The following is an 8,662-nucleotide window of genomic DNA, read 5'->3' as shown; positions in this document are numbered from 1 at the left end:
TCAAATAATACTCAGAGTTCCAAACTGAATATTCAGTAAATGAGAGGGAAAAGAAACCTGATACCTTTCTGGTCTTCATTTGACTAATTTAAGAGAAATATATAAGATACAACCAGTGTGAGAGAGAGTCCACATTACGCAGTTACTCTGCAGTGGATGGCTGCCTTTCCCAAGAAAAATTCAGTGGAGAAATTAATGCCCTAAGGCCTGTATTTACTGCTTGAGGAGTGACTTAGGTATTTTAGGGATGTCGTTATTTACAGGATCAATATTGCTATTTAGCCAGATGGCTGGCCAAGCACAGACAAATATTGCCTGCTGTAATACATTTATCCGTCTATCGATCTATCTCTGCACCCGTTTTGCTGATCAAACAGACAGCTATAGCAGGAGCAACTTATTCCTAGTTTTACCACATCAGTAATAGGATTTGTCTCACATAACTTCCCACTCAAAAGCTACATGAGCAGTTAGCTTGAGCAAAAGTGGAGCCCTATGGAAAGAGCCAAATGGATTCACCCCATCTATTTTAGGCAGGACTCATCACCTCCTGGGAGTGCCTACCCCAGATAAATGCAACCCACATCCCCTCCTGCCTCTCTCAACATCAGAGAACCATGATAACACTTTAGCAAAGTATTGCATTACTTAAGCAGAAAATGCAATTTTGGTAGAGATGGGTCAAAGTGAAAAGGATGGATACAAAATTTTCCTGAATTCAGAGTATTCAATGGAGGATGCAGAGAGATTTTTTCAGATCTGCTCCAGAGAATGCACAGAGTACTTCGTGTCAGCCCAAGCTGTTGCTTACTTGCTAGGAAAGCGCGATCTAGGAAAAGGCTTATACTGATCAGAGGATGATGACCCACAGTTCCTCACCTCCACGCAAAGCAGGAATAACTCCAGTGAGATGGGTGAAGCTAATGAACAAGAAATCAGCGTTAGCTACAGAGGGATCCAAAGATGGAGAAGGAAGATGTTTTGAAATTTTGAGTGAGATGTGGTTTTAAAAATCTAGGTGATTCATAGAAAAACCCCTGATGCGACACATTTACTGGGCTTGTTCTACACCGAGGTGTGCTCAGGGGGAGGATATGGAGATTCATGAGCTGAAAGGTCTCATGAAACCTGGGTGGGAGCAGGGGATGCTTTCTGGGAACCAGCCAGGGCACAGCAGAAACACGACAGATGATTTTTGCAGGGTAAGACGGAGGGCAACACACTCAAATTTATGTTGTTTACCTCCCTATCAGATGGATGGTGAAACGTGCCTGCACTGGGGGTGGGACTGCTTGCCAGGCAGCCAGTCACTCCCTGCAGCCAGTGCTTGCCACCGTGGCCTTCACCACCCATGAAGGTCTGATTTAATGCACTCAGATGGCAGCAGCCAGGTTGCTAAAGAGCATTGCTGGGTCGTGACCAAACCTGACCAGCCCTGGGGTTGGTTTTTCACGACACAGTTCCAAGAAGACAAGAGAGACAAGGGCTCTCAGTTTCCACCTGGCAATACTAGTTGTCACCCCTGTTGATAAACAGATGGTTTGTAACCATCCTCTTTTTCTGTAAACGGGCAAATATATATTGTCTCCAGACAAATATATGCAATGACTGGGGAGGCCAGTCCACACAGCAGAGGCAAAATACACAATGAACCTTTGGTGTCTTGAAGATGATCACCTAGGGCACCTCTGATACAGCTCCATCCCTCCGTGCCTCAGGGACAGGCTGGTCCGAGCGGCACAGCTTGGGCAGTACACAGAAGGCAGGAAGCCTCCCTGGGTCTCACATGGTGCTTCTCCAGGCTGACATGGGGCAGGAGATGGGCTATATCTATAGCTATGATTATTAAAGTTTTCATCTAGGAATTGCTAGATTGACTTAGGAAAAGCTGGCCTACATATTGAGGATAGGAGGGGGAAAAAAGTTTGGTTTTGTTTCTTTTTCCTGTCTTTTCTTTTCTTTTCTGTTTTCTTTCCTTTCCTTTCCTTTCCTTTCCTTTCCTTTCCTTTCCTTTCCTTTCCTTTCCTTTCCTTTCCTTTCCTTTCCTTTCCTTTCCTTTCCTTTCCTTTCCTTTCCTTTCCTTTCCTTTCCTTTCCTTTCCTTTCCTTTCCTTTCCTTTCCTTTCCTTTCCTTTCCTTTCCTTTCCTTTCCTTTCCTTTCCTTTCCTTTCCTTTCCTTTCCTTTCCTTTCCTTTCCTTTCCTTTCCTTTCCTTTCCTTTCCTTTCCTTTCCTTTCCTTTCCTTCCCTCTCCTCTCCTTCCCTTCCCTTCCTCTCCCTTCCCTTCCCTTCCTCTCCCTTCCCTTCCCTCTCCCTTCCCTTCCCTTCCCTTCCCTTCCCTTCCCTTCCCTTCCCTTCCCTTCCCTTTTTTATTTTTTTCTGCATCTGAAGTCAGACAGACAAAAAAAGCATTGCTTTAAAGTGCGGAAGAGGAATTTGACTAAAGCCGCTGTAATAAATAATCTCGTGAGAGGCAAATCATGCAAATTAGGTGAATGTAGACAAACAGGGTGGGAACCATCTGGCTAAGCTTCGAGATGGGTGAGGCTGTTCAGACACCTTCATGCCACTCTGGGTTCACGTTACAGTCCATCAGTGGAGAGCTGTGGGCCACCTCCTCCCCCATGGTCCATCTCCTAATCTGTGGGCCACCTCCTCCTCTGCAGTCCACCCCACATAGAGAAAGCAGAGCCAGCACGGCAGAAGGCCAGTTTTGATGAGAAGGGGACACCGGGCTGACCTCAAAGGCAACAAGCACGTGCACAGGAGATGGACATGGGCAACTAAGGACAAGGGGAATATAAGGGCATTGCTCCAGGTTGTGGGGATAAAGGTGTTGGATGGATATCCAGTGAGCAGACGACTTGGTCCCTGCAGCTAGGACCCTTGGTGGCTTTGCCCTCCTGCACTCTCAGATGATGTGTTCAAGGCTACATGTGCCTTTTCACATGTTATAATTTACTTGTCATCTTTGACTTATTAAGACTTCTAAGATGATGACTATCTGAGATCAGATTACAACCCTATCTCTCCGTTACACAATATTTCTGTAATTTGTTTGGTCATAATAATGATGTAAATAACTGAGAAACTGGCCATTTTAAAACTTAACTTCTGAATGTCTTTGTGTGTAACATCACAGAAGGTGCGATTTTCATATTACTGCACAAAGTATTTCCAATCAAAATCATATTTTATCACCTGCAGATGTATGATGAGCAGTGTTTCACTGTGGCTTTCTTTGGGACTTGGGCTCTTGTAATTCTAAACCAGTGAATAATCCCAGCGATTTTCAACTAATTCAGTATTGCAAATATTTCTGTTTGACAGTAAACGTATCTGGGTGTTTCAGTGGAGTGTGAGAGCAGACAGCTAATAATCCTCTGCAGTACCCACTGAAGTGGTGTAACCAACTGGAAACCCCACTGAGCCGAAAAATACCCCTTGCTCAGGAGAAGCACTCTGTGCCTGCGTGCTTCCGATGCCCCGTGGTGGGACATCCCCCAGAGAGGTGGGAGAGCCGTGGGTGGGAGAGTCTCCAGCGCGTTTCCTCTGTTACCCACTGGAGGTCTGATCCAAAGCTCATTCAAGGTAAAAGTGCCATTTATTTTTGTGGGATTTTGAATATTTTTCCTGTTAAATGCACTCAGCTTTTAGAAAAGGACACTCAGGATATGAATGAATTTAGGTGAAGAATTTAAGCGGTGGGACACAAAGTTCCTGGACTTTTCCATTTCATCTCCATTTTAGGAATGAAGTTAAACTAGGTTTTCTCTTGATGTAATCCTTGCCTTGGATCCAGAGTAGGAGCAGCCAGACGAGTCAAGCCTGAAAGACCATCCTGGTGTGTGTGCTAGGCTGGATGCTATAGACGGTGTGTGAGAAGCAACGTGGAAAGCTTATAGCGGGTCTATATGGGTGGCAGCGTGGCACTGCACAGGTGTGGGCTGTGCACGTCTGGTTTGCGCAAAAATTCGTCAGCACCGGGCTGGAGAGGAGATGCCTGCAAGTTATCCTGGTGGATACACGGGAGCTTCCCTGCTTTGTGTGGAAACAGCAAGGGGAATTAACGCTCCTCAGCCCTGGGCTGTCTAAAATGAACTCAATAAAAAGCAGCTGGTTGGTGCTGGAAGCCGGCTGGTGCAGTGGCACTGGGCAGGGATGCGAGGCTCTGGTTGGCATTTGTTGAGAACGCAGATGTGATGCTGTGGAAATGATGGAAAGTTGAAGCTGTGCAAGGCTGGTGTATGTTGTACAAATTCAGCACAGCAAGAACACCCCCACCGAACACGTCCACTGCTTTTCGTAACGTGCAGTTTGTTCTGACCATCACTTTTGCCTTATTTTTTTCTTTTTTCTTTTTAAATTGTTTTTCATCTATATTTTGTACCTTCAGGGAATGCTTTAATAGCAATTTCACAGGAATTCACTTTTGGTTTTATTTGTAATAAATGTTGTCACTGGAGTGAAAAAGGAATCCACAGGAGCAATTACTGGTCACAACAGAGTGAATAAATGAGTTAATTATCTTCAGCTTTGTTATTATTTTCATCTGCATAATGATGACACAGGCTGGTGCACTGACTACAGTGTGTTTAGAGGAGGAAGAAAAATTCTCTGAAGGTCTGTGGGAGATTATTAGTTTGAACCTCCCTCCGAAAAAGGTGTATTTTTCTTTTGTGGTAACCTCAGTGCTAAGTCCTGAGGATGAACAGGTTCCTATGGATGACACCAGAGGAGACAGAAATCAGACTATCTGGGGAAGGGGGGGAGAATATTCTTCCCCTGACCTTCACATGGGCTAAAGCAACTGTGCTCGCTCCTTCGCGTTGCAATCATTTGCCTCTCTGCCACAAGTTGCTGAAATAGGGCAGAGATACAGCCAACCTCTGTAGCAGTTTGGCACTATAATTAGCTCCCTTCGACAGAAAGTGCCCCGAGTTTGGCCTAATTATGGTCAGTTGATGTTTTTGTTATTTCTTTACTATTTCAGTAGGAGGAAGCAGGTGTTCATGAGCTCCAGGACCAGCAAGCATCAATAACCACAGCAACAACACAAATGCCACACGCTAACTCTAGAGAAAGTACAGAGAAGTTACTTCCAACACTGAAATTATCAGAATAAAGGAGAAAATAATATCCTTGCGGTCACTTTCCTGCCTTCAGCAAAGTTTTTTGTGTCCCTCTTCAAACCTCTTCTCCTCCCTGATTTTCTGCTGTAGCTTCAAAGAGTCAGGGAGGTCCTGCAGGTTTGATCGTTTCCTTCAGACTGAACAAGCCGCAGAGCCTTTTTGTGCCTGCCTGGTCCACCTGGAGGATTTCAGAAGCGTATGAATTCTTTGCTCAAGAAAGGTCTGTCCTAAAGCATCTTGCACGTCCTGAGGACAAAAACTTGGTTTTGTTTAGTTGCATGAGCCTTGGTTTTTTTACTCTTCAGCTAAACCTGCAAAGGTCTTTGTCCAGCCAAGGCTGTTCAGTAAAACAGCCCTGGGAGAACAGCAAACAGTGAAGCAGCCGTGACATCTAGTGGTGCTTGTGGTTATTTCAGCACAGAGAAAAATACACACTATAAATATAACCATATATATATGTGACCACCCCATGATCAAAAGGACAAGCCTTCATGACCAACCTGCACTTTTCCTCTACGATGAGACTGCAGGAAAAAAATTCTCATCTTTTCAGTCCTGTGGTGACTATACTTCCCATGGAGGAGTAGGGATGGTCAGCCATCTATTGCTTTTCTCTGCTGCAACAGAGTTTGAAAGGTTTCCCAGAATATAAGAATAGAAGAAATTGCTTTAAAAGAGATATTTGAATGTCATTAATTCTGTGAGTTTTCACCAGTGCCAAAGCAACTTTATGGATGAATAGAAAAAATACATTAAACTGTTAAAGATGTAAGAATAGGTATATTTAGTGAAAGCTGATTCTGTGTTTGCGTATTTGTGTGTGCAATAGATGAAGATGTGACTGCAGCTTTTAAGGGTATAGAGCCAGAGGGATCTCACAGAGACCACGAGGTCTCAAGTGCTGCAACTGGAGTGACTTCACTGTTGGTGCTCCAAATTTAACTGCAAGTATGTGAAACGAGGATTAGCCCCTGTGTATCTTGTTTAGACATTTGTCCGCATTTTGTAGACATTCAATTTTAAGAACTAATCCTGAAGCAAAGAATTTCAGTAGAACATTAACTTGGTCCTGCAGAGCTTTGCACAGTGAAATTGTGGAGTCAGCAAGATTTCAGCGAAAGGAAAAACCTCAAAGAAAAATCTTCACTTTATAAAGAAGCTGGGTACTTTTTATGTTGTCAGTTATTTTTGCAAGGACAAAGGTGACTTCAGCACAAAAACCCCTCCAATTTGAGCAAAATACTTTTTTCTTTAGGTGCAAGACAAATCCTGCTATGGGATAAATCTATATTTATATTTTATTCTGGGGTTGCTAAGCCTCCAGAGAAACGGTGGACAGAACTTCTACTCTTCATCATTTCCACAATGCCTGAAAACAAAAGCAATTTTAGTACAAAAAAGTCCAACAGATGCATTTGTGAAGCTGCTGTAGCCAACATTGGGATTTCCAGGCTGTGACTCCACGGTCCAACTACTGCAAATGAGCTGATGGCATCCAAGAGCAGATAGTAAAAAGGTGTAATTTGTCAGCTGAGCATTTCTTAAGGCTTCAACATATATTCAGAATTAAGTAAGAGTTGCAACTGAGCTTTGCTTTGTGCTTTCATACTGAAAGTGTGTTTCCAGGGGAGGCAGGTGAACATTACTGAAACTAAAGGTATACTGCCAGAGGGAGAGGTTTATCAGCTGGGGCTAATAAAAGCCACCAGTTCCTGCTCCAGGACCACAGAGCCCAGCCCAGCCAAGTGGTCATCCTGAAGGTCTCCGAGCGATTTCCTCATGAAACAGCAGATGATGAAAATGATGGGGGAATAAGATGGAAGTAGCTGGATCTGCTGCTTTGCGTGGTGAAGGAGCTTGTTCCATGTGTCTTGCAGCCTCTGGGGACACAGGACCAGACCTGATCTGTTATAGGCTCTGCTAGATTTAACTAGGTTGAGACCTTCTTCTTTGATTTGGCTTTTGGGTGCGCAGAGGGAGGTTGTTCCCACTCGTTACCACTCTCTTGTTTTCTGATGCTGATTTTCAAAAGTACGGGTTTCTTAAACCCCACAGGGATAAAAAAATAAAATTGCTCCATGCCTAATTATGCCGAGACAGAGGAACCAAAGCGTTTCAGGGCTGCTGAGGTCAAAGGGGAGGTGCCAATTTCCTCCGCTGCAGCTCTGGCCCTTAGACATCAGGGTTGCATCAGCTTTCAGCTTAGCTCATGCTAAGCTGCACCCCACAATCTTGGAGCCTTAAAAACCAGCATGGTCTCCAGGGAAGGAGAGTTGATTTTATTTATCACACAGGGATTCATTGTTACTCAGTGGAAGTCTCTTTCAGGGCAAAGAATTAACAGCCAAACCCAATTCCTTACGATAGGTGGACAAGCCACGAGGACAGGCTTTTCTGGCGTACGCATTTCGAAGAACCTACATCCCATTTTGCTCCCGCTTCTTCCTGGATGGCAGAGGCTCCACAGGATCCTGTATCCTGCTCCAACACCAGGAGAACCCTATGCAGGGTTGTTGAGAGCAGAATTTGCCCCAAACCACAGTTTTCCTTTTGTGAACCCCTCCCATCTTCAGATCTGCTCCATTCCTCATGACCAGCAGGGCAACCCGATCATCTGGAAGAGCAGGTCTCCAAGACATGAACATTTCCCGGCACCGTGGGGCAGCCCCAGGTCTGACACCTGTGTTTTTAATAAACCGGATCGTTGTGCCCAGCTGCCCTGTCTCCAGGAGGGAGAAAGGCAGTGGGACATGTACGGCTACTGCGGCTGCAGCCCAGTGAACTGCTACAAAAGCCCATCAAATGTCAAGCTTTTCTTTAAGACCTGGAGCTGCTGAAGCATTTCTGGCAAAATTTACCGAATAAAATGAGTAAGCTCCGATAAGCCCCTGATACATGACAAAGCCAGACTTGCTTCAGCTCACGCAGCAAAGGGGAAAAAAAATATTTAGAAGAAGATGACCACAGGTCTTCAGCAGCATCTTGCTTCCTGGAGAAATCCAAGCCATGATGGACTGAAAGGGTCAGTCTGGGGCTGGTGGGCTGCGGGTACTGGTTCGGTGTCCATCCTTGGGGACTCCCTCCTGAAATGCTTCTGATGTTGATGTTGTGACCCCAATCGGTGCCAAGCTGAAATTTGACCCCCTGTTTGTGAAGCACCATAGAAATGTCAGGCTCTTTAGAAATACCACTCCATGGCACTGCGTAGGGAAGAAGGCGGTAGTGTTTGTGTGCTTATTTATTTTCATTTGGCACTACTAATACTGAAAAAAAAATTAAAATAACTATACTAATAGCAAAACCACAAAAGTTTGCATGATATTTCAGAAGCAGAGAACAGCATATAAAATTTGATTGCTGAAAGCAGTATGGGGATTGCACAGAAAAGCAGCGAGGTGACACCACCAACACCCGCCTTTCCCTCCCCACTGTAAACTCTCAACTCGTCCTTATCTCTGCTAGCTGGAGTTACACCAGAAGTCCCAGTAAGCCCATTTCTAACTAATTCCTTAGCAGATGCTCTCAGCCATAGC

This window comes from Ciconia boyciana, chromosome 5 (assembly GCF_034638445.1).
Source record: "Ciconia boyciana chromosome 5, ASM3463844v1, whole genome shotgun sequence".
NCBI classification, from domain to species: Eukaryota; Metazoa; Chordata; class Aves; order Ciconiiformes; family Ciconiidae; genus Ciconia; species Ciconia boyciana.
This window is presented reverse-complemented; position numbering follows the sequence as displayed.